Genomic DNA, 25,488 nt, shown 5'->3' on the forward strand with positions numbered 1-25,488 from the left:
TTCACTTTAACATGCATCCAACAATACTCTTTATTGTACACACTTTATGTGTGGTATTTGTAAGTTGACGGCGAACGGCATCACAATTCAAAGCAATAAACCGCAAACACATTTAATACTAAAAATCCCCTAAGATTCTGAAAAGACAGTGGCTATGTTCTTCTATGTTTCACTCAAGACGATTTCATTAGTACTTGTTACTACATGAATGCATATTTAAGATTCCAAAAGGTCGGAAGAAATATCATTGAGGCCTAAATGATCTGTGGTATTTAACGAACACTGTCCTAAATTTGACGGCCAATTTGCATCACTAACTTAATATTGAGTTTGCGCATGTGCTCGTGAATATTAGAGACAGGCTTGGTCCAACATTATTCATACGAGTGGACCTAGAAATGATCGTTTATATGTTTTTATTTGTTGCGTATGAGCTTGATGTTTATACTGTAATTTGCGTTTAACCCTTTGCATGCTGGGAAATGTGTCGTCTGCTAAAATATCGTCTGCTGAATTTTTAAAATTAGCATTTTCTTAGATTTTTTTCAAAGAATACTTTCAAAATAGCAAACAGTTTGGATCCTGATGAGACGCCACCTTCTATGGCGTCTTATCTGGATCCAAACTGTTTGCAAAGGCCTTTAAAATTCGGTTCCAGCGCTGAAAGGGTTAATAGAAATGCATATCAACATTTAATCATTTCAAAGGATAATTAATAAATGTTAAGATTGGTATCATTTGTTTTGTATGAATGATCAACTTACCATCCAGATCGAATATATTAAATAATCTGTCCACAAATGCTTTATCATTTTTATGTTTATCGGCATGTCTTGACATCATATTTGAGAACACATTATATGCTGAGGCTCTTTTTCGCCATGATCCATCTCCATCCGCATCTGAAACAACTTAAGCATCTATCAAACAATCCGACACAGTCGAAATGCACACAACAAAATGATAGTAAAGCTGGGCACGTATTCATCAACCCATTCTTAAACTTCGTAATAAAAATAGATTTGAAACCAAGAACAATCCGTTCAGTAGTTGATTATATGCATGCCACCAATGGTGATAATGTCATCAACACAATTTTCCTGAAGAATGATATAGGTGGAGGTGTTTAATGCCAAGTTTGACTATAAAATGTAAGCAACTCTTGAATATATCAATTAAAATAATATTCTTAATTTTTAGACTAAATTATAATAATTGTTTGGTGAATACGGGTCCTGGCCTCGCTGAATTAAGCATATCATGAGGTTTTAAAGTGGTCAAATGAGGCTTAATGACTGGACTTCGACCGCAGGTATCCTCATATAAATCAAGTTAAAACTAAACTTTTTTACATAACAGCAACTCTATCTAACCGTAAAATAACACATCATGTTTATTTTCTGAAATAACTGATTTCTTGTTGTTCGGTGAAAAATATGTCTCTGCAGTTGGTATTAAGTAAGTTTCTACAATGACCCCCATGTTGTCAAAAGAATAATATTGAACCGAGTATAGAGGATCGTTCTTGATGATGTCAATTAAAACGAATCACTTAAAAAGCTGTTCGAAATATCAACATATTAACTCTGTCGAAGTTCGTAGGATGGAGCGTATTCGGTGTACGCAGTGTCATGAATGGATTTCATTTTATCTAGTTTAAATTACCGACAAACACCTTTATAATAAGTCAACATAAAGAATATATGAGCTATATGTGCATATTTTGAAAAGGAAATTTCTTGTGCAAATTCCAGTCAGACATAGCCTTGCCTTATTAAAATTTTTGTGGAAAACGCAAATTTTAAAAGTAAAAAAGTACCAGAGGTATATATACCTATTATAATGTTATACAAAGCCCCTGTATGTATGAATATGTTTTTGACAAATGCTTTCGAACTCCAGCGTATAAGTGATGACACCAAAAGTGTTTCTTATAGCTTCATTATTATTACTAATGCTATATTCAAGTGTAATGCTATAGTCAGTAATAGAGCTGAATTTGAAAATGAAATTATTGCGCTAGATGTTATTCATTGACATTGTCAATCATGCCAGTATTTACTGTTACGTATCATGAAAGGAACGGACAACATGCTTTATCCTTATTGGTTTTACATATTCGCAGACTGCATATCTTACAAGCAAAGTATAAGGCTGTTTAAAGTAATATCGTAACATAAACGAATAACTAGCATCTAATAAATATCTGAGAATTAAACAAACAGACAACCAGAGTATTCAAGATTAAATAGGGCATTACATTACAACAATACTCATAACATAAACATAATATTTTCATTTATCGAATGGCACGATCTAATTTGGATATCATATTAAAATCGATGGACGATGACAGGAAATTGTACCTGAGGATCTCTGTATCCGATATGGCTGATGGAGATCGTCGTCTGTTGCTAAGGTAATTGTCCGTGACTTTCGACCATTGTCAATCATTTCTGGCACGTACATACTAAAGACCGTCAGACAGAGCGAAACATATACCGAAAGTCGATAGACCGTCACTGACGTGTGCATATCTGAAACGATACATAAGACGTATTAGCGATGAGTATATCTTATTAGTGGTTATTACATTAAGCAAAAATTAAAGAGAGAACACTGGTGTTCGAATGTTTGCTCTATATTTATTTTTTATACAAACACGTTCTATTATCTGAAGTTAAAGGCATCAACACGAAATTAATGCAAACTGTTTTATACACCGTCGGTTATCTTTTAGGAATATTCAGAATAAAAAGCAAAAAGGGAAAACCATTCTAATACACACGAACTATAAGTCAACCCGGCATTTAGATTTGTTACGTGCACTAATCACTGGAATACATGAATCAGCATTTGCAGACACAAACTATTTACATGATTGTGTTAATATACAATTAGGTTTCCAGGGAAATCACATTAACCACACCCCAGTGAACTCTTTGTGTCTTTGTTACTTAAATCCAAATTTGCATATATATTATAAAAACATTTTTGTTTCAGTATGAGTTAATGCTTATTATCCAGCGTTATTGCATTTGTTAGTGCGCGTCAATTGTCAAAACAACTTGTGTAAAATAAAAATTCGTCTAATACACACAACTCCAGCAATAACTCAACTGTGTTTCACGGTCCTGTGGCTTTCGACCGGTTAATAGGCGCATGACCTTCACATTTTATCATTATATTTAAATTAAAATGAAGTGCATGCTTGAATTTCTATTGGTTTGCTTAATCGCATGTTGTGTATAGCTTTTATCTGTATGAATGCTGTTAACCCATGTATTCCTAACGTCTAGAAAAAAAGGCATTGGTAAACAGCGTAGACCCAAATGAGACGCCGCATGATGCTTAAAGGAATTTCTGTAAGAAATATTCTAAAGATAGAAATAAATATACTAGATATCCCTAATTTTGGAAATAAATTGATCCAATTTAGGAGGACGGGAGAGTCCACTAGGCATAAACGTGTTAATAATAAAGAAGAACAACTGAAAATATCCTACAGTAAACGCATTAGTTTTAGAACCGTAAACTATTGATCACTTTCGACTTTTTCGTTTTATGGATAATCACTGGACTGTTTTACAAACTCACAATATTAACTCTAAAATAAGTATTTTCTTCAAATATACAGCAACTAACTAAAGCAGCCCGAAACGAAAATTAAGCATTAACAACGAAAATGTCTTGCGATGAAAATCAGCTTGTCTATTTGATAGAATTGTCATTTCTCGGTGTTGCGCCAACTTTCGCTAAACAGATCAACAACCATTTTTGCAATTTTCTACTTTTCATAAAAAACTTTATTGATTATCTTGTATAATTAAAGAAATCACAAAATTTTAAAGACGTTCTTTGCTTCATATTTTATGGTCACCAAAAAATAAGTATACCATCTATAACGGCAAAATTTTATATATATCCTATAAAAACGCAAATTTACCTTATCACAACAAAAACCCGTTGGGTCATACCATGCTCTTGCAATGAAATTCCAACTTATAAAAACAATTATCAGAGAATGAAGCCGGCACACATTTGACTCAACATTTATGTGTTTAAAAGTGATTTTTTTTCTGACACCACTTGTGTAATTTAAATTTAATACACTTCGATTTCAATTAATTTGTGTATGTAAACGCTGTCTATTGTAATTTAAATAATTCTTTTTAGTTTAATACAGTCCGTCTGAAATATACAATGTTCAAGCGTTAATCTCCACTAGTAAGTGAGTGCCATTCAATGACGCCTACCATTTTATTCATGCCTTGACTTTCCCCACGCCTAAATTCCAATATTTGTTAACAAATTGTACACACGTTCACCATAGCATCTTTCGTCTAGTCAATATAGACTGATATCCATATATGCCCATAATCGCGTTCGAGGTTGTATTACAATTATACGACTTTATTATTTCACGATGAAAGCCGCTAATTATTCACTTGTCCATCCTAACTATGGCGGTATATTATTAATTAATGAATTACCTAAGAGAGTGGACGCTGTCTTAGTGCTACCAAAAGCTCCCTCGACATATAATGTAGTTATTTTAGTATGTAATGTCAGAACAATATCATAATATAACATACTCAGACACACTTAGTTTTGTTTCGTTCATTAATACGATGCCGGAAGTGTAATGTTAAGAAAATTAATAATAACATCATATCTTCAACTTAATATATACACTTAAGATTTATCCATTATGGAATGCGTGAAACTTCCTTTGTTGATATACTATGTTGTTTTGCACATACCACGAAGACATGTAATGTACTAGGTCTCAAAGATATTTAATTCGCCGTTCTCTGCGATAAGGGGTTTAATGCATGCGTGTAGAGTATCGTCCCAAATTAGCCTGTGCAGTGTAGAGTATCGTCCCAAATAAGCCTGTGCAGTGTAGAGTATCGTCCCAAATAAGCCTGTGTAGTGAGTGTAGAGTATCGTCCCAAATAAGCCTGTGCAGTGTAGAGTATCGTCCCAAATAAGCCTGTGCAGTCTGCATAGGCTAATCTGGGGAACACTTTCCGCTTTTATGATATTTTTCGTTTCAAGAAAAACTATTCTTCCCAAAAATCAAGTGAAGGCGGAGAGTGTCGACCCTGATAAGCCAGTGCAGACTGCATAGGCTAATCTGGGACGGCACTTAACGCACATGTATTAAAGGGGCCTTTTCACAGATTTTGCATCTTTTGAAATTTGTCATTAAATGCTTTATATTGATAAATGTAAACATTGGATCTTCTAAGCTCCAGTAAATAATTAAGAATAAAATTTAAAAAAGGAGAAAAGTAGCCCGCAGCAGGGCTCGAACAAGTGACCCCCGGAGTCCTGGAGTAAAAACCAATTAGACCGCTGGGCCATCCTGCCAAGTATGTACGAGCCACGTATTGTATACTTTATATAAGCAATCTTTGTAGTTTCACAAAATTAAACTACAACAACAGAACTCTCCAAATTATGCAATCGTTTTGCGTTGCAACGCTTTATAACTGTTCAGGTTTTTAAATCGTCCAAAGATAATATAATGGCTATATAAGACCACAGTAAATGTTAAGTTTTTCTTTTTCTTCACAAATATCATAACTAAAACTAAAATTTGCGAATATAAAACAACTTTTTTCAATTTTTTCAATTTACCAAAACGTGAAAAGATCCCTTTTAACCCACTTTTCGAAGAGCGCGGCTTTAATAAAACAAAAGCTATCATTATACAATGTGAATGTGTTAATGCTTTTAATTGGCAAAAAAGAAAAACATGTCTATCAATTATCGATTCAAATTTAATATTTTTTCACGTATGTTTTGTTATATGAATTTGTGATCGAATCTTTTATATCAAAACTACTTAGCCACCACCGAATTGTTAGGCTATGTAACGTTAAAATATTTTTTATAGATGATTAGTTTCTTAATAAATGGTCTTTAATACAAATCGTAATGAATGGTATTTGTTATTAAAAGCATTATGCAACAAGATAAGTATTGATGCAGAGCATTAAAGGGCGTCGGGAATTTCAGTGAAAGGTACTCAATGAAGTTACATGGAACGATTTTTTTTCAACTGTAAATATTAATATATCGACCGATTATTTTAAACAAAATAGAAAAAGATACTGGTATAACCATTATCTATGATTTTGTGTTATAACCCCCAAATAACCATTATCTATGATGTTGTGTTATAACCCCAAATAACCATTATCTATGATTTTGTGTTAAAACCCCCAAATATTCCCTACATCATTTCATTAACATTGGTTTCCTTTTTTAACTGGCGTCCGTGTGCAATTTTTATTAATGGAATAGAACTGTGTAGGTTTTAAAAAATCTGCTTCATCTCACAAAATGCGCATTGATAGTGTCAATTAAAAAAGTCCATACCAAAGGGTCCATACCACCTGGATAGTAATACGTATCGCGCTTCGCGCTAATTAAGGAACGGAAAAAGTTTCACAAAATGCGCATTGACAGTGTCACCTTAAAAAAGTCCACACCAAAGGGTCCATACCACATGCATAGTAATTACGTGTCGCGCTTCGCGCTCTTTATGTGGTTCTTTAAAAAAACTCCGAGGAGTGCTTGACTCTAGGGAAACGGATTGCTGGGATACAGCTCCTCCTTGATAAGCGGCTGATTCCTTTATCACAACTCATTGTTACAACCAATAATACGTGTCGCGCTTCGCGCTCTATATGTAGTTGGGATAGTACTTAGGGCCTATGATAGACAACCATAAACAACAACAAAAAAACATGCATAATAGATGTGTTGTTTGCATTATTTGTTAATATAAAAACACGTGTTATAAAATATTTAAGTGATGTAAGAAATTTTAATCAACGTTGTCACCACGCGGCATCCATTAAATTTAATAAAAATGTACTGTAAAAGTTTTTATGTGTTTACGAACCCCTCCCCCACCCTCTCACACATATATTTCATGGGCATAATAAAAACAAAAAGATGGTTACAATAAAACAGCATATTTATTTAAACTAAAATGTCTACATCAAAACAAAAAGTAAACATAGAACACAAATTAAATAATTTGATTCGACTGGGGATCAAACCTTGGACTTCTTACATGTGAAGCGAGCGTGTAACCACTACAGTACGGAACCGCTTGAAAAATCACCTTCTAACTAAGATATGTGGCTGGGAACGAGATTTTGACCCATCTGTTAAAAAAATGACTTTTTGAGTTAGGCATATATGATGAAAGTGCTACATCTGACAAATCAAAATCTGGAATTTGAGCATCCAGATCGTAACAAGAGGCCCATGAGGGCCTGAATCGCACTTCTGCTATGAACACTGTGCAAGATTGGAAATAATAAGATGGAAACTGTGTTCTTAAACGCGCAAACAAGGAAAATTTTCTCAAATTCAAGGGGAGATTATTGTGTACTTACCTCTCCGATACTGCTCATATTCAATAGGGTTCAAGTCCTCATTGATATAAAGATACTGTGCAAATTTGGAAACCTCGGATGAAAACTGTGGAATTAATTGCGTAAACAAGCGGGATTTCAAAATTTTCTCATATTCAAGGTGAAGTCATTCTGGACTTATTGCTTCGATATTGCTCTTTTTAAACAAGGGCTGTTTGTAAAACATGCATGCCCCTCATATGGGCTGTCAGTTGTAGTGGCAGCCATTGTGTGAATACGTTTTTGGTCACTGTGACCTTGACCTTTGACCTAGTGACCTGAAAATCAATAGGGGTCATCTGCCAGTCATGATCAATGTACCTTTTAAGTTTCATGATGCTAGACCTAATTGTTCTTGAGTTATTATCAGGAAACCATTTTACTGTATTGAATCACTGTGACCTTGACCTTTGACCTGAAAATTAATCGGGGTCATCTGCCAGTCATGATCATTGTATCTAAATGTATGAAGTTTCATTCTCCTAGGTGAAAGCATTCCTGAGTTATCATCCAGAAACCATTTAACTATTTCGAGTCACTGTAACCTTGACCTTTGAACTAGTAACCTGAAAATCAATAAGGGTCATCTGCCAGTCATGACCAATGAACCTATGAAGTTTCATGATCCTAGGCCTAAGCATTCTTTAGTTATCATCCGGAAACTATTTTACTATTTCGAGTTACTGTGACCTTGACCTTTGGCCCAGTGACCTGAAAATCAATAGGGTTCGAGTCCTCATTAATATAAAGACACTGAACAAGCTTGAAAAGAATCGGATGAAAACTGTGGACTTGATCGCGTAAACAAGAACAAGTCTAACGCACGCACGCACGGACGGACAAAAACCACGCCATCCCATAAGCTCTTCTGGCTTTTGGCCAGTAGAGCTAAAAATGACACTTTTATGTGTCATGTAATAAACGCCAAATAGCGCCATTTTGAATGAAATGACGTCTTAATTCAATAAGTATCAGTACATGTTATGTTGATCAGTTCGTGCTGATAATGACTCCATTATTCGCATATGTCGATGAACATAATTGATTACAAAATACAGAATTAATTGTAGCATTATAAATCATAAATACTCGTGGTTGCCATGGGAACAAAAATGTTCTTTTCTCATGTTAATTACCATTCTAAAGAATTTAAGACAAAATCATAACAGCAAAATAAAAAATGCCCCAGACAGATATGGAACATCATAAATATGTTTATAATTAAAAAAATGTTTGCACATTTTCTTGAAATAGGTGTGTATTCAGAAATTGAACAGTTTGTTTAGCTACAAATTTGAAACTAAATAAATAACGGCTCATGATACAATTTGTGTTGTGCATCTATACTGCCAGACATTTTTTTAATTAGCAATTCTAGTTTATTCAACAATTGATAAAATTAATAAGACAAATTTAATTTAGTTACTTTACAGTTGCTATGGAATTTTTCATTTGCATATACATGCTATGTGTTATCAACAATATATTTATAGTTAATATATTATTAAACTTAGTATAAGTGTAGATAAAAACAAAATTAACTCATTTCATATGTATAGGTTCAAAAACACGATTTTTAACTTAAACAAAATTATAGCAATCAGCAAGACATATTTAATGGCACACATCATCATAGATTGAACGTTACACTTCTTAATTTTTGTTTACCGGTAAAAATAATATACATGTACACAATATAATACGTAATATGACTACATATGTTTGCATCACATATCTTGATGTAAATATGAACTACAACAGTATTTGTGAATTTATTTTAGAACACATATCAGGCATACAATACAATTTATTTATTATACTGGACAGAAAATTTTATAGTGAGATCGCTATGAGTGAGTTTTTCATCATTAATCATAAAATAGCTTTTCATGTATCTGACTTAGTTTGCAACAACAAAAATGTATACATTATATTCCATAAACATACTTAACATGCTTAATATGTTCACTTATGGATGACAGACTGTTAAAAAACAACATAAGATACACATGGTTTATATTATGTACTACAAATTCATGCATATCAATAAAATTGTATTTTTGTTATTCCTTGATGAAAAATAACATGTTAAGTCTGGAATAAAACACTATATCTGATTAAAACAAAAGTCAATCACAACACAATATATTGTCCATGTCATCATCTACACAATGTCCAAACTGACAGTAAGATGTAAACTTGGTAAGCTCAGGTTGCACCAGGATTAGCAAAATTCATTTTCGAAGATCTGCAATGATAAAAAATACATAAATAACTGATTACTTATAAGCAACCTTCTACGAACACATCAATAATACATCAACATACTTGTCCACAATTTATTGAAATTATATTCAATATAACACGCAATATTTGTCAATCTTCAGCGTTATGTTTTTTTAAATTAATCTTTGCGAAAATAGCATAACAAATTATTAATTAATTTATATCATCAAGATGAAAATATTCTTGTTTTGTACATAGTTTTCTCTGAAATATGTCTTTAATACATCATTAACATTCAATTGTGTATGCTTATATGTGTAAATACTTTTCCCAAACTTAAAAAACACATTTATTTCTTCAAATCAGGCTGTTCAAACTATTTTTGCCCTTTCATAAATCAACCACATGATTACATTCCCTTTTAGAATTTACCATGCAATGTCCCTCCAGGATAAAACACTTGAAATTGAGGCATGTGAAATTAACAACTGGCTTGTAAATTATTTCTCCTCATAGGCCAGTCTGGCCTGTTAATTGTGACGGTCTTTCGCCATGTCCTGCCAGACATGCACAGGGAACAGAACATAGTTAATGTTCTAAATATAAAAAAAACAATACAAATAATAAAAGTATTAATTACTTTATCATACATGTATTAATTGTTGTCAACATAGTGTTGGGGACAAGGATGAACTTTTCTGGTTACATGCTAATCTCTTCCTTGGCATGACTGTTTTATCAAAAGCATAAACTGTTGTCCATCCTGTAACATAATACACATTTCTTTAATTACACAATTCTCTGTTTTTAACAAAACATCCTTTGCATAAGATAATCTTTTTTATTACACAGGTAAAACTGTTTAAGAGCTTAACACATATAAAGTAAAAATGCAGTTTGTAAGTCTTCTTTTACTTCCAATCCAGCACTCCTCCTGAATAGAAGATGTGCCGGCGCTTATAGGTTATGGGATGAAAACTGTACAAAGGTGCTCAGTTTGTTGTTAATTTTAAATTATTTACATTGTCATATCATACCTGATAATAATGAGCACACCTTTTGGTGTTCGCACGATGTCTTTTCGCTCAATCTGTATTTTTGGCTAAAATAAATGAATGAAGAGTTGCAGTTTAAAACAATAATTTAAATATTTTTGAATTGATCATGAACACAGCCATTTATATGGACATAAGCTAGATCATCTGACAAAAAAAGGAACATAAAAAATTATTCTTATAATTATCATCAAATAGAATGAATAACATAATACATTGCTGTCACATTGATTGTGTTGTGACTTCGAATTAAATTGTTATTGCTTACATGCTATTGTGTGATTGCACAACGTTTTGCAAATGAATTTTGACTGTTGAATATACAACCCTATTCAGTTCACTTTATCTTAAAGTGCATAAAGTGATAGAATAATACTGAAAGGGTAATATATGGACACAACGTTTAAACGAAATTATTATTACTTTCATTATAGAAAAGTTCAACAACAAATGTTAAATTGTGAAGTGTTTTGGATTTTGACAACTTTCGGGTAAAACATGTTACTTATTCTATGTATTTAGTGCGTTGTAACCTACTGCTACGTCATAATAAAGATGTCAGCCTCCACGTTGTTTTTGTAATACACAACATGGTATCAGAAATTTACGATTTCCGCCCAGACCACTGAATGGATCAAGAAACCAATGGAGAAATTTGACCATTATATATTCTCCTTGCTGACTGTAACGTATATATTTGTACAGGACACTAAATATTCAAGTGAAAATCGATTTATCTTGAACAATGGCAGGAATAAATTTTGAACAGCACAGCTTAAATTGGGGCGCGCCAGATATGTATCAATGAGTTTCAAAGATTTAAGCAGCACGAAGAGTTCACGTTTAAAGGACCGCTTGCCTCAGCAGATCCCAAACACAAATGTCGTTGGCTTGGAATGTGAATCAACCAACAAGGCATGGTGTACAAAACATTCCTATTTAATGATGGCGATGCAGACAAATCTGAGAAAGTACTCGGTAAAATTGAGGACTATGTAAGGCCAAGAAAGAATAAAAGAATTTCTAGGTTTCGGGCCACTCAAAGGAAACAATCAGAAGGTGAGACATTCGACAATTTTGTAAAAGATCTTCGGCTTCTCATAATGGAATGTGAATATGATAAACCAGATGACATATTAGTTGATCTCATTATCAATGGGGTAAAGCATCCGAAGGTCCAAGAAAGACTGCTAGACCAAGGTGACAAGCTCACCATAGATAAGACCATAGACATAGGCCAACAATATGAACTCTCACAAAGCCAATTAAAACTGACGAGGGGTCATGAGGTTCTGAGTTTGAAAGAAAAGTCAGCGTCTGCAAAACAAACTAGAAGCCATAAGGATAAGAAAGGCAGGAAAGGGACAAAAGAAATTGTAAAGAAAGATGTACAGACAAAAAGTGACAAATGTGACAGGTGTGGCAAAAACCATGAGGTCGGAAAGTGCCCGGCATAAGGGGCCACATGTCACTATTGTAAGAAGAAAAATCACTAGGTTCAATCTATGCAAATTAAGACGCAACAATGTAAACAAGATACAAAGCGAAGAATATGCGTACAGCAGCACTGAGGAAGAAAGCAACGATGAAGAACTTTTTCACATACAAACGGCGTCCGAAATAGATGAAAGTGTGAACATTGTCGATGATAAATGGCTTGTAAAACTAGGCGTGTGTGACAAAGAGATGACATTCCGAATAGATATTGGTTAAAGCAGCCTACGACAAAATCAGAAACAATGTTCAACTAAATCGCTCATCAAAAACACTCAAATCATACACCAACCATCAAATAAAATCAACGGGTCGATTTTCGTTCCTGTAAAAAGTGGTGACAAAGTAATCAGCACACGTTTTGAGATCGACAACTTGTCACAAGAAATCATCCTTAGTGGAAACATGGCTGAGGAGCTTGGTCTAGTGCAGAGGATAAACAACATTGACGAGCAAAGCAAAGAGGAATTGGCTCGTGACTTCCCAGACCTCATAAAACAACTGGTACACTACCTGAACACTACTCAATTAAAGTGGATGAAAGTGCTGAAGGTGTGATCCATGCCCCACGTAGGGTAGCAGCGTCCATAAAACCTCGTGTGATAGAAATACTGAGAGAAATGGAGGAAAACAAATACGTACACCTATGAAGGAACCAACAAAATGGGTCAGCTCTTTGGTGGTGTCGCTGAAAAATGACAAAGTCAGATTGTGCATCGACCCCAGAGACTTAAATAAGGCTATTAAAAGAGAACACCACCCGATGAGGAACATTGATGATGTTACCGGAGGCAAAAGTGTTTTCTGTACTTGATGCAAAATCAGGGTTCTTGCAAATTAAACTAGACACCCCGTCATTATACTTAACAACCTTCAATTCCCCTCTATGCAGGTATCGCTGGTTGAGATTACCGTTTGGAGTGAAATCTGCACCTGAAATCTATCAAAGAATCATCGATCAAATGCTTGACGGCATACAGGCTGCTTTTGTAATCATAGACGATATTCTCTTCGCAGGAAAGGATGTCGAAGACTACGACAACATACTTAAACAGGTCTTTGATCGTGTCACAGAGTACAATTTGAAATTGAACTATGACAAGTGCAAGATTAGGAAACCCATTATACCTTACATGGGACATATATTGACGCAAAACGGCCTACAAGCAGACCCGGCAAAAGTAAAGGTCATTGTAGAGATGCCAGCGCCTGAAAATAAGGAGGGTGTACGGAGACTTTAAGGTCTATTGCAGTATTTGGCCAAATTTATTCCAAATATGAGTCAGGTGGATGCACCATTTCGAGCCCTTCTAAAATCCGACACACCTTTTAGATCGAACCACGAACAAGAACACAGTTTTACTGAACTGAAAAAACTATGCAGCACTCCACAAGTACTAGCATTTTACGACGTAAACAAGAACATTTAGATAGAGTTTGATGCTAGCAAAGAAGGCCTTGGAGCGGTACTGCTACAAGAAGGCAGGGTTATTGCGTACGCTTCTCGAGCATTAACTGAGACAGAGAAAAGATACGCACAGCTTGAAAAAGAAATGCTCTCCATAGTTTACAGTGTAAGTAAATTCCATTGCTTCGTTTTTGGGAAAGAAGTCATTGTTTACAACGACCACAAACCACTGGAGAAGATATTCATGAAACCACTGCTGTCTGCGCCGATGAGACTTCCGAAGATGTTGATGAAGTTGCAGTGGTATGACCTGACGATTCGGTATTTTAGGGGGAAATGAAAATATCTGATTCCCTTTCTCGTGCATACTTACCAAACAGTGCAGACCCAAACACTTTCCAGATGACATGGTGAAAATGATATCGGTATCGCCGTCAAGATATTCCGAAATTCAGAACTACACAGATACAGAACTTTGCAAACTTGGTGAAGTAATTTTTGCGTGGATGGCCTGATACGAGAAACGAAGCACCGGTGGAAATACGTGAATACTGGGATTTTCGGGGTCAACTTTCAGTATCAGATGGTGTCATATACAAAGGCATGATAATGATGATCCCACCTAGTCTCCGCAAAGACATGTTGAGTTAATCCACACTTCACACTTGGGAATAGTCAAGTGTAAACAGCGGGCTAAAGAAGCAACTCTGATATTGAAATGATAATAAAGGACTGTAGTAAATGTGATGAACATCAAAACCAACAGAAAGCTGAACCGCGTAAGCCAACTATGACCCCAGACCTCCCATATAACATGGTGGGTTGTAACTTATTTGAATTTCAGTCGAAAAAGTATCTGCTGACAGTTGATTACTATTCGAAGTACATTGACGTTGTTGACCTTCAACAGGAAACTACCACAGTTGTCGTTGAAGCGTTGAAAGGCACTTCCAGCCCTCACTTTCAATCTTCAAACGGTGAGGCTGAACGCGCTTTCCAGACTGTAAAGAAACTGTGGAAAAAAGCAAACGATAAGAGCCTGGCACTGCTTGATTACCATACAACGCCATTAGCAGATATAAATGTGTCACCAGCTCAGCTACTTATAGGTAGACGGCCAAGAAACATCCTTCCAACATCGTGTGAGCTTTTGAAGCCTCGCACAAGAGACCCGAATCATGTCAAAGCACATTTTGACTCACAGAAACAAACACAGAAGATAAACTATGATCGCAGAAAGGGGGCGAAAGACTTAAAACCCTTGCAGGAAGGAGCCAATGTGAGAATGTCTGGTGGAACCAAACACTGGAAGCCCGGTGTTGTGTTAGCTGCGACAAAACCACGGTCGTACATGGTAAAGTATGGCAACCATATATATAGACGAAACCGAAAACATCTTAAGGTTGTTCCAGAGATGGCAAACGACTTCCCTGATCCAGACGATATTCCTTATTTTAACACATCTGATCAGGACTCCTAGCACTGGCAAGCCTGAGCCAGCAGGCAAACCTACAGCACCCAAGAAGAGCATTGAGAAGCAAACAACGTGCAACATGACACCATATGTTTCTCGTTCGGGAAGATCAGTGATCAAACCTGACAAGCTTGACTTGTAAAGTTAAAATCATTGTTTGGTTCACGTAACACCATTGAATGCTAGTGCCATATACGTGGTGTCACATAGTGTTTAGGGGCATAAGTAATCCCCATTGTGGCACATAGGGCCCCATAGGTCCTTATACATATTTCAGCTGTACACATGTCTGTGCCACATAGTGTTAAGGGTCATAATAATTCCCAGTATGGCACTAAGGACACAAAGTCCTTACCATTTTCCTGGTCAGTTTAGTTTATAGTTAAACTATAAAAAAAAACAACATAAAATAATAACAATAATATTTAAAAGAAATAGAGACAGTTGTATTGCTGTGTTGAAGACTTTTTAGAACAATAGAGATATGTATAGGACATCAATAAGGAATTTTCATACTAACATTTTTTAGACCCGTTAAATTAGAGAAAGAGGGATGTAACATATTATATGTATTTAGTGCATTGTAATCTACTGCTACGTCATAATAAAGATGTCAGCCTTCTCGTTGTTTTTGTTATACACAACAAAACACATGTAACCGGGTTAAAACATTCATTTCAAACTATTATGTTCTTTTGTTCTGTTTTAATGTTATTACTTCCCTTTATCTCATTATGTTAACATGGTTTATTTATTAAGCTGGTATCCTGTGGCCAGTCTAAATAATTACAGTCAGTCAAGCATGTGATTATGTCAAGGTTAGGTAAATGTTAAGTCGTGCTTGACCAGGGATTTTTCCCGCTCTTGCCTTTGTCTTCTGGTCACTTTCCACTTGGCCACAGACTTGTTCAGATCTACTTTTAAGAGTTGCCATTACTTCAAAATAAGGTTAGTTCTATTTCTACCTTTTGCATTTACTCTTTCTTGTATTTGCATTGAATTGTATTTATGTTGTGAGTTGATATAACTCATATTTGATAAGTAATGAGGTTAAATTCAGAAAAGCAGCATTGTCATTCTAACGTGCTAACGAGTCCTATAATTCACAGTTTCCCATACTCTTCACATTTATAATCTTATTTGCAGCATAAGCACAGCACCCGCAGAGATTGATTTTAGAGAGAGAGTTCCGTACACATTCCACAAACTGTAAGCGAGAACGAGTTGAGATATATTTTTTTTATGTTTATGTTGTATATGTACCATTTGGACATGTACCAGATCTTTTATTTATATTCAATTGCAACTTGTTAAAGGCCACACATGATATGTTTTATATATGTGTTACTTTGCATATATTGACGTAATGTCTGATACCATGTTTATAATATGTTTCAGTGACATGGAATTCGTATAAATATTCAAGAAACCATATATTCGGGTTGTTTTGAGCCGGGTACTGCCCGTTTATACACACAAACTTGATATAGCAATATCGTCTAAAATCTTTATTGTGACACCCACAAGGCCACAACGGCTATTACACACACCATGATTGATGGAAGAGATTCAGTTACCAACTAATTTGCAATTTGTTGAAGAAAAAAGACTCTAAAAGTAAGAAAAACTCACCTTTAAAAAAGCAGAAAGTTTATCAGAAAATGAACAATGTCGAACTGTGCCCTACTGTATTGATTCAATGTATAAGCTGAGGTTAATTTAAACCATTTAAAAACCATAAGAAAATACGGAAAAGTATTGTACCCTTAACTTAATTACCATGGTTTAGGTTATTCTTCAAAATTAAACTATTGTGTCATCTCAAGAAGTGTGTTGACAAAGTACGCAAAACGGTCGTCACAAGTTAAAGTCATTATGGAAACGACGTCAGCGCAAAATGGGTCAAAATCTCATTCCCAGCCACATAGTGCATGTAGTGTAACGGTTATCAATAAAGCAATAAACCGTGTAATCGATGTCGTCTTGTAAAAATGAAGAAAATACGCGTTAACCAAAACTCGAACAGCAATAGTCTGCGCTATTGTTAGAAAAATCACAAAATAAATATATTTTGATTGTTGTGTTTTAATACAAAACCAGAAAGTTTTTTGTATTTGCCCAGTCCATGTGATCTTTTCCCCTGTCATCAGTTGTGGATCAGTTATTAATTAAAAAAATTAGCCTTGCATTATTGGCAATAAATATAAAGAAGTGAAACTCCAGCTGCTGGAGTAGTAATTGAATTATTATTATAAACAATTAGTAGGTCCTTTATTTAAGGCAAGTGACCGATTGCCAAAACAGTACAAAACAGGACAATACAGCACAATACAAAACAACATAAACACAAATAAAGCTGGGGTCACCGCCTTGGAACGGTCAATGCAAAGGATTGGGGATTTAAACCGGTTTTGGCAGCGCTCAACCTCACACTTGGCCCAGCAATATTCATAATACATGTACGTGTAAATAAAATTTAACCTCATAGCATTGTAACTAAAATTAAACAATAATAAAAAGGAATTAAAACGCATTCAATTTAATTACCATTTAGTTACTAAATGGTTTTGAAGATACCAGAGCAACAGAGTTACAACTTTTTGAGGAACGATGGAATGAAACTATGAACAAGTGTCAACTACATTCCTTCTTTATAGAAAAAGATTTAAGAATATAATATAATGTTGTTATAAATGTAATAGGCACAAATGCAGTACTTATTTACACTAATTTACACAAACAATCACCACTATGCAAGATATTCTTAAAACAAAAATATATACATTGATCCGTAAAATAACTTCTCCTCCCATAAGCGAAAAAAATGCATTACATACTAGTCGCCGCACTCCAGTGCAACGCCAATAAATATAAACCTTCAACAGTTCATTTGTATTTTTCCATTGAAATGTTTGTGATTGTACAAGTTTACTTCTCACATATCATCCCATACATATATCAGTTTTATTAAAATAAATAGTAGTGGTATTATAGAAACAAAGGAATGTATAGAAAGCATTCAAAAATAATACCAAGATGTCGTTTTTGCTTAACATTACGCATGTAATGGAAAGGACCACAATTGTAATCCGTTACTTGCCTTTGCGTACCTTAGATTTATCGACCGCCCATTATACACTGATTTCTTTGTCACTTACATTTTCGGAAATCATAATCAAGTTCACGACTGAAAAATAATTTCCGTTGAACTCAATAATGTTTAAAGTATAAACAAAGCAGTGTTTAACTATTACTTTAACAGATGTTTACGAATATTCTCAGTGCAAGTACTTTATTAAACCAGAATATATAAATTGGTTTGTTGTTTATTTATTATAACACACAATTTGAACAAGCGAATAATTATAACTGATGTTGAAATAACAAACATTATAAATTGAATGCGATCTTCGTGCACATATGAAAGTATAAGTGGGATATTTTATCTCAACATCTTCATGGTATAATAAGATACATCGTAATCGAATCATATGCAACGGTTTTTACAATATAGACGCTGCCTGGCAATTTACGAGGATTTTTAAATATCCCACTTTCGAATGCAGAAATACATATATTAAAAAACGTATTATCAGTTACGCCGAGAAAAGCACTTTTCAAAAGATCACTTCAAAACAAATTATGAGTAAATGCTTATTTTAGAAAACTACTCGTACGCAATTGAATAAATGCGAATTTCAGACAGCTGAACATAATATAAAATAATTTATGTCGGTGCTTATATGCATTTCTTTAAAGTACAACTTCTCGACAAAAATGTTAAACAAGATAAGAAATAACACATGTGCCAAAACATAACTAAGGTTATATGATAACAATAATAAGACAAAAACTTGCTTAGAACTGATTTTTTACATGACATACCAACATGTTTTTTTTACAGTTTAGACACTCTTGCACCATAATAATTTGGGCGCAAGAAGATTTAAGTTATATAAAATTGACACAATATATAAAATTATATATTTTGCGTTTTTATTCTATGATTTTAATTTCGAAAACGCGTTTGATGAAATATGTTTCCATTTTTGTACAGAGCAACAAAGCTCAACTGGAAAAACTTAACACTTCCTGAGACATGATCATGAAATTTTGTTTAAACATTTGTTAATGTTTTTTTCATCAGAAAACTTGTCGGAAATCCTTCAGAAAGTCCGTCGGAAAACCTTACTCAAACCAAAAATAAATTACTTTGTATTATATCAATTAGTATGAATATTTCGAAAGACTGCAGGATTATTCCTGTTATGTTTGTTTCGAAAACACTGTCCCATACTTTCAAATCAGAACAAACTTAAATGCTACACTGACTCAAGTACATAAAGTGCTATCATAAAGCTTGGAATTAATTGGATTCATCTTTATAATCATGTTTTATTGAACAGAGGGCAATGTAAAGAACTAAGTCAAAGACAAGAAAAAAAACACTAAACCATAAATTATTATAAAAACATTGACAATGGAATTGAATATGCATATATACTTGTACAGACCAATATGGGAGCAAGTGCAAAAATACGACTATTTATAAGAAAGATTTCATAAACAATGTTTTGGAAGGAGATGGTGTTAAATCTACATTGTTTCTCAAAAGATTAATGCAAATTATGCAAAGTTTCAAACGCATACCGGAAGATGATAACCAAAGAACACTACTTTTTGAGTATTTCCAATATGTGTTCGACAAGGAAACAATTGAAAAATAATTGGACAATATGCCAACAAGACAAGACTGTAGGTTAATTATCGGAAATACAAAACCGGTATTCCGTTCTTTCTTTTTGCTATATGACATGTATATTCAGGCTGAAAGCATGTTAAGCATATGTTAGTACATTTCGATTATTAAGTTGTAGTATTTCACAGTATACTTCAATTATCATACTCCAGTAAATACGATGAACATAATTAAAATAATTTATACGCCACTACAGCATTCCGTCATGCTATTAAACATACACTATTACAGCAGCATGGGGCGAGTAACAATAACAGCAATCTCTAGTGATCAAAGCAAAAAGACACATTTAATTTAACGCATTGCAAGTGATGTACAAGATATAACTGAAAGTTCAATGCCGATAGCTTTATATTTTACCGTATTATTGGCATTGAGGACTATATTTTATAAATAAAGGTTTATTATTCGAAATTCTTCTTACATGTTTTTTTTAATTTTGCTTCACCTAATGTATAAAATAATCACAAAAGAAACGTCATGTCAAACATATCGGCACATTGTGTATTGGTTATCAGGTACCGGTTATACGATATTTGAAACAAAATTCATGGTAACTAATATAAAAAAGGCAGACTAACATGTTACACATGAGACTTTCTTTCGCACTGTAACAAGCTAAAGTAAAAGCCTATTTGGTTCAGTTAACAAGCTCTGTACGTATGACATGCCTACGACCTGACTGGAACATAACGTAACAAAATAGATCTGGAACCGTTTCTACTAAACATTGAAGGGTATTTCTGACACATTTTACCTTGGTTTTAAAAGGGATAGTACTAATACCATCCACAACATATGATACATAGATCAATTAAATGTTCATAGTAAGTGACATTTAAACACTACCGGTATTTTGCTCAACTTCTTTTGATAATTATGTCATTATAAGCAAAGAAAAATGGATGAAATTGCATGCTTACACGTGTAAGGCTGTATTACATAGATTTGTCTGAAACCGTTCGTATATTCAAGTGATCGTCTCATACCTTCTGCATATCGACTAATTGACTATAACAGTTTGACCATTATTCAGAGAATTTTTCAAAAGTTGTGCGAGTCGGTGGTTAAACGAACGTGTAGTATACACATATGTACATTTGTAGTGTAAACAACGGCCAGACAGCTGGCGAAACTGGGCATTCCTGTAAAAATAATGTATATTCGTGTTAAGTGGAATTAAATGGGTAAGATTAACCACATTGTTTTATCTGTAATATTGAAAAGTAGCGAACGCGATGGCAAATGTCTCAGATACAAAACGGAAGGCAATAGTACCATTTTATACTCGAAATGGTGTGTACCATTGTTTCATATTTCAAATTGCGAAATAATGTGCCTCTTTTGTTCATATTACCACCCCTAGACCGTAATTAACGTTAATGAACAAACAAAGTAAGCGAGATGATACAATAGTATATTTCTAGCTTGACTTTTGTGTTCGTCCCAGCTAATGAACCTCGGAAATCTTAGTAAGTAACCTTATCATCGAATATCACAACGCAAAAATATCCCCATGTTTCATAATGAAGTCGTGTCGATTTTCTATTCTGAAGAATATGTATATTTGCATATTGTATTTTATGCTTTTATTGCAAAATGTAAGTGCTTACATTTTCGGTTTCATATAAACGATCGTTCATACTACTGATCGTCTCTTTTCATTATCTCAACCTCACAGTCAGCCCCCATAAATCAACGGACCACTGCCTTAGAAATCCGTCTTTCCAACGCTAAAAGGCTGAATGATCAGTCATTTTTATGTGTTCATGCTTTTTGAAGTTCATTCTATGTCAGAAGTTGACTATGTGTTTGCAGAGGTAAACATGCGTTCAGCATTGTTATTCAAATGAGATTAAATGCAATACAACCTACTGAATAAAATGTTATACAATACTCACGAGTTATCATGTTGTTGTTTTTTAAATCAACGACTTAAAGCCTCAAACAGTATATAAATACAATACACGGGAAAAAAAACTGTTTGTGCAGTTCATCGGTTTTTAGTGTGAGCGTTAGCTCACGCTAAAGTAGAGAGGCAGTTTTGAAAATCAGTATGCTTAAACTATGCTAGGGACAACAACTGCAGCTAGTAAAGATAACCACTGCCTGTTTACACCGTAACAGACAGCATGTATAAGGTTTAAGAGCTTGTTCAATGTTATAGGCCAGTCTAGTTTATATAACAGCTTGTACGATGATATTTGCCAGTTTATCATTGAAATCTGTACATATTGACTGCTTTCATGGAAAAAGGGGCTTAATGCTGCATTACAAGTCTGTCATGTTGGCAAAATTGTTGCTCAATAATTTAAAGAAAATAGATACAGTATTACATACACATAACACAACAAGTTCATGATTATAGGCTTGTTATTTTTAACAAGGAAACAAAATTCTTAAGATGGTTGCCAGTGCAGCAACAAATTGTGAAAAAAGAGACATATTTTTGTTATTTTGTCTAAGTTATCTCTATAACATAAATATGAGGATAAACAGTGCACACACATCTCGACCTGTGCTTTTAGACACACTCTTTATAAATTTGAATGGGTTGTGTCCATTTCAAACTTGCGATATAAAAAACTATAACATAATTTTGAAAACTGTAGTGCGTCTAGGATTATGCAATAGCGAAAACTTCAGTGCTATCAGCGCTTTGATTGATAAAGTAATTTAACCACTCGTGTATTCAAATATGGTATAAGGTCAAATATTGTTTATTTCTTTTGTATTATGTGGTTACAGTGTTGTTGTTTTTCCTAAATAGGTGAGGAACACTTTTTGACGTTGTCAATTTTACTATAAGAACCTTTCAGACATGCATTGCCATGGCATTTGAACTAAAACAACGATCGCATATCAAAATATACATGCACATATTTAAAACTAAAATAGTATATGTGGTAGTATTTTTCTTGAAACGTCCCACTTCATTACAACAAAAGAGCATAAAATGTCAGTTAGGCCTTGACGTCCCACTTAATTACAACAAAAGTGCATAAAATGTCAGCTTGGTTAGACACATTTAACACTGATAAGGTTTGACACGGACGTACGTCTAATAAGCATTGTCGATTACTGAACGTCATGTTATTTCTTTGACACTCGTTTCCGGTGGTAAGTAACGTTGAAAGATTTGATATTAGTGATGTTATATCTGATTATGTAGTGAAAATGTCAACAATCAGATATGATGTGAGATTTATACATATTGTAAATACCAAGAAAAAATGTGATTTTTGACCAAATATGGTTATATCGTAAATGTAACATCATGACATCGAATGTAACATCATGACATCGAATGCAACATATTTTACGGATGAACTTTTACAAAGAGAGATTTACATGACATGATCATTTCTTTAACGCTAAATATTTGTGTTTGTTTTAATAATCTGGAACTGTTTGTTTCCTGTAAATATATGTGTTCAATCGAAATACTTATGTATTAACAGAATCTTGAAATAATGATAGTGAGTGCAACGGTACATTGTGGTCTTTATAGTTTCATATAGATGGATTTCATGAAAACCGTCCCTAAGATTGAAATAAAATACTATTTTGGCTGCTTAAAGTTATTAAAGTATATAAAACTTAATGGATATATTATATGGATATATTTCAAGCACAATATTATTATGTATAAGAAAAAAGTGCATCATCGGAAAGAATAAACTAGAATTTTGAATACCACACAATTACAGCAACTCATCCAAACTGTTGAAAACTGTTCTAGTGGAAACTTTTCCGACCAAAGAAAACCAACAATTTATAGTCGGTTTAATAACAAAGCGTTGGTAATAACTACTCTTAAAGTACCTATATACCCGATATAATGCGATGCCAGTAGAGTAACCCGAAGTAGAAAACTACGTGCGTACTATCCGTGCAATAATGTTTACGTTAGATTTGATCATTTGCGATTTTATTATTGGTAGTATCTAATACAAAATATCAAAACGAGCGCAATACAAATTTTCAGCAAGCAAATTCATACACTTGATATAAAATTGGTAGGTATAGATGTTCAGCTAATAATTTAAATACAGTTTTGTCTTTGTTGTTTTTGTAAAAAAGACCATACGAATTTCTTTTTAATCTAATTATCCATAAATTGTTTATATCTAATCTCAAAACAAACAACATAATACTATTTTAATACAATTAGAATTTCTAGTTTTTAGCATTTGAACGTTAATTCACATCGGACATCGGTAGTTAAAGAGAACTAGAGTTAAACCACCTGGTTAGACAATTTAGCGTTTTTAACTATGAAGTTAAAAGCCCCTTTAACTTTTAAATATCACCTTTAAATGATTTAAAATATATTTGAACTTAAAACCGAAGGTAAAATACTTTGCGATCTTGTTTCGGTCAATTATTCGAAGAGACTTATACGAAACACAAATGAAATAAAGACACCTACGGCTCTCTGGCAATTATTGTCTCGAGGGTGATTATCGCATTATGGCGAGCCGAAACTAATATTTTAGTTTATAACTAACGCTTGCGGTCGCATGGTGTCGCAGTTATTATATATCTGCAATACACTCATGTGTTTTAAAAATAAATTGATTTTCTGTTGAACGGAAAGTAATGTATTTATGTAAATAAAGTAAGTATGTTTAATCAATATATACTTGTAAGGTATCACATTTAGATTACTAAAAGAGCTCTTTTTAACCTATTTAAGCCTAGTTGACTCTCCAATCCCTCTGGATTGGATCAATTTATTTTCAAAAATTAGGGGATATCTAGTGTATTTATTTCTATATTTTAAATATTTCTTACAGAAATTCCTGTAAGCAAACAGAGTAGACCCTGTTGAGACGCCGCATTTCATCTGGGTCTACGCTGTTTGCGAAGGCCTTTTTTCTAGACACTAGGCATAAATGGGTTAACTTGGATACATTCTAAGTACGAACATTTGATTTATTTTTTCGCTATAGGTACATTACCGTTTCAGATAACGACAAATGACACATTAAATTGAAATGAAACCGAAATCGTCCAGTTAATGTTTAGCGACAAGATATATATATAACGGTCTAGTGGCCACAATTGCGAATCTGCAACTGATTCGTGAAGTTTGAGAACCTATTAATTGATCTGCTATTAACTTGTTACTATATTGGATCACGATAGAGTCTAGAATGGGACAGATATGGATTTCATGACATGCGCGGGTGGAAGAATATTCAGTCGTCAACGGTGTTCAGTCACTGTGGCTAAAAGACTTGATCTTGAGAAGCCTTTTGAAAAAGGTGGTATATTCCTTATTTTCAACGCACCTTTTTATAGCGTCTCAAAGTTGTATCTGTGTTATCGAATACGATCAAAGTTAATGCATACATTATTTAATTATATTGTTTGTAAGTACAAAAACACAATAATAATAAAGAGTAAATATTATTTAAATTCACTATAATCGTATCGCAAAATACATTTAGCAATATACTCGTTTACATTATTTTCAACTTCAAGCCTATTTTGTGATAATGTAATAAATGTAGAAAAATCCTTTTCTAAGGGGATTCAATTTTTGAAACCTTACTAAAATCCTGACAATTTTAAGTCAGTATACACTTTCAATTAACGCTCTGCTCTGATATTTTGAACCATTCATA

General features: G+C 33.8%; 1 protein-coding gene across 1 annotated transcript in view; it reads right to left on the minus strand.

Moving 5' to 3' along the window:
- Positions 1-280: 280 nt before the first annotated feature.
- LOC127851305 (peptidyl-prolyl cis-trans isomerase FKBP4-like) overlaps positions 281-25,488 on the minus strand; it is a 319,376-nt gene continuing 294,168 nt past the window's right edge. The window contains exon 12 of the transcript XR_008035743.1: positions 281-291. The gene's annotated coding sequence lies outside the window, so the exon portion shown is untranslated. The remainder of the gene's footprint in view (positions 292-25,488) is intronic.

The sequence above is a fragment of the Dreissena polymorpha genome, chromosome 1, assembly GCF_020536995.1.
Source record: "Dreissena polymorpha isolate Duluth1 chromosome 1, UMN_Dpol_1.0, whole genome shotgun sequence".
In the NCBI taxonomy this organism is placed as follows: domain Eukaryota; kingdom Metazoa; phylum Mollusca; class Bivalvia; order Myida; family Dreissenidae; genus Dreissena; species Dreissena polymorpha.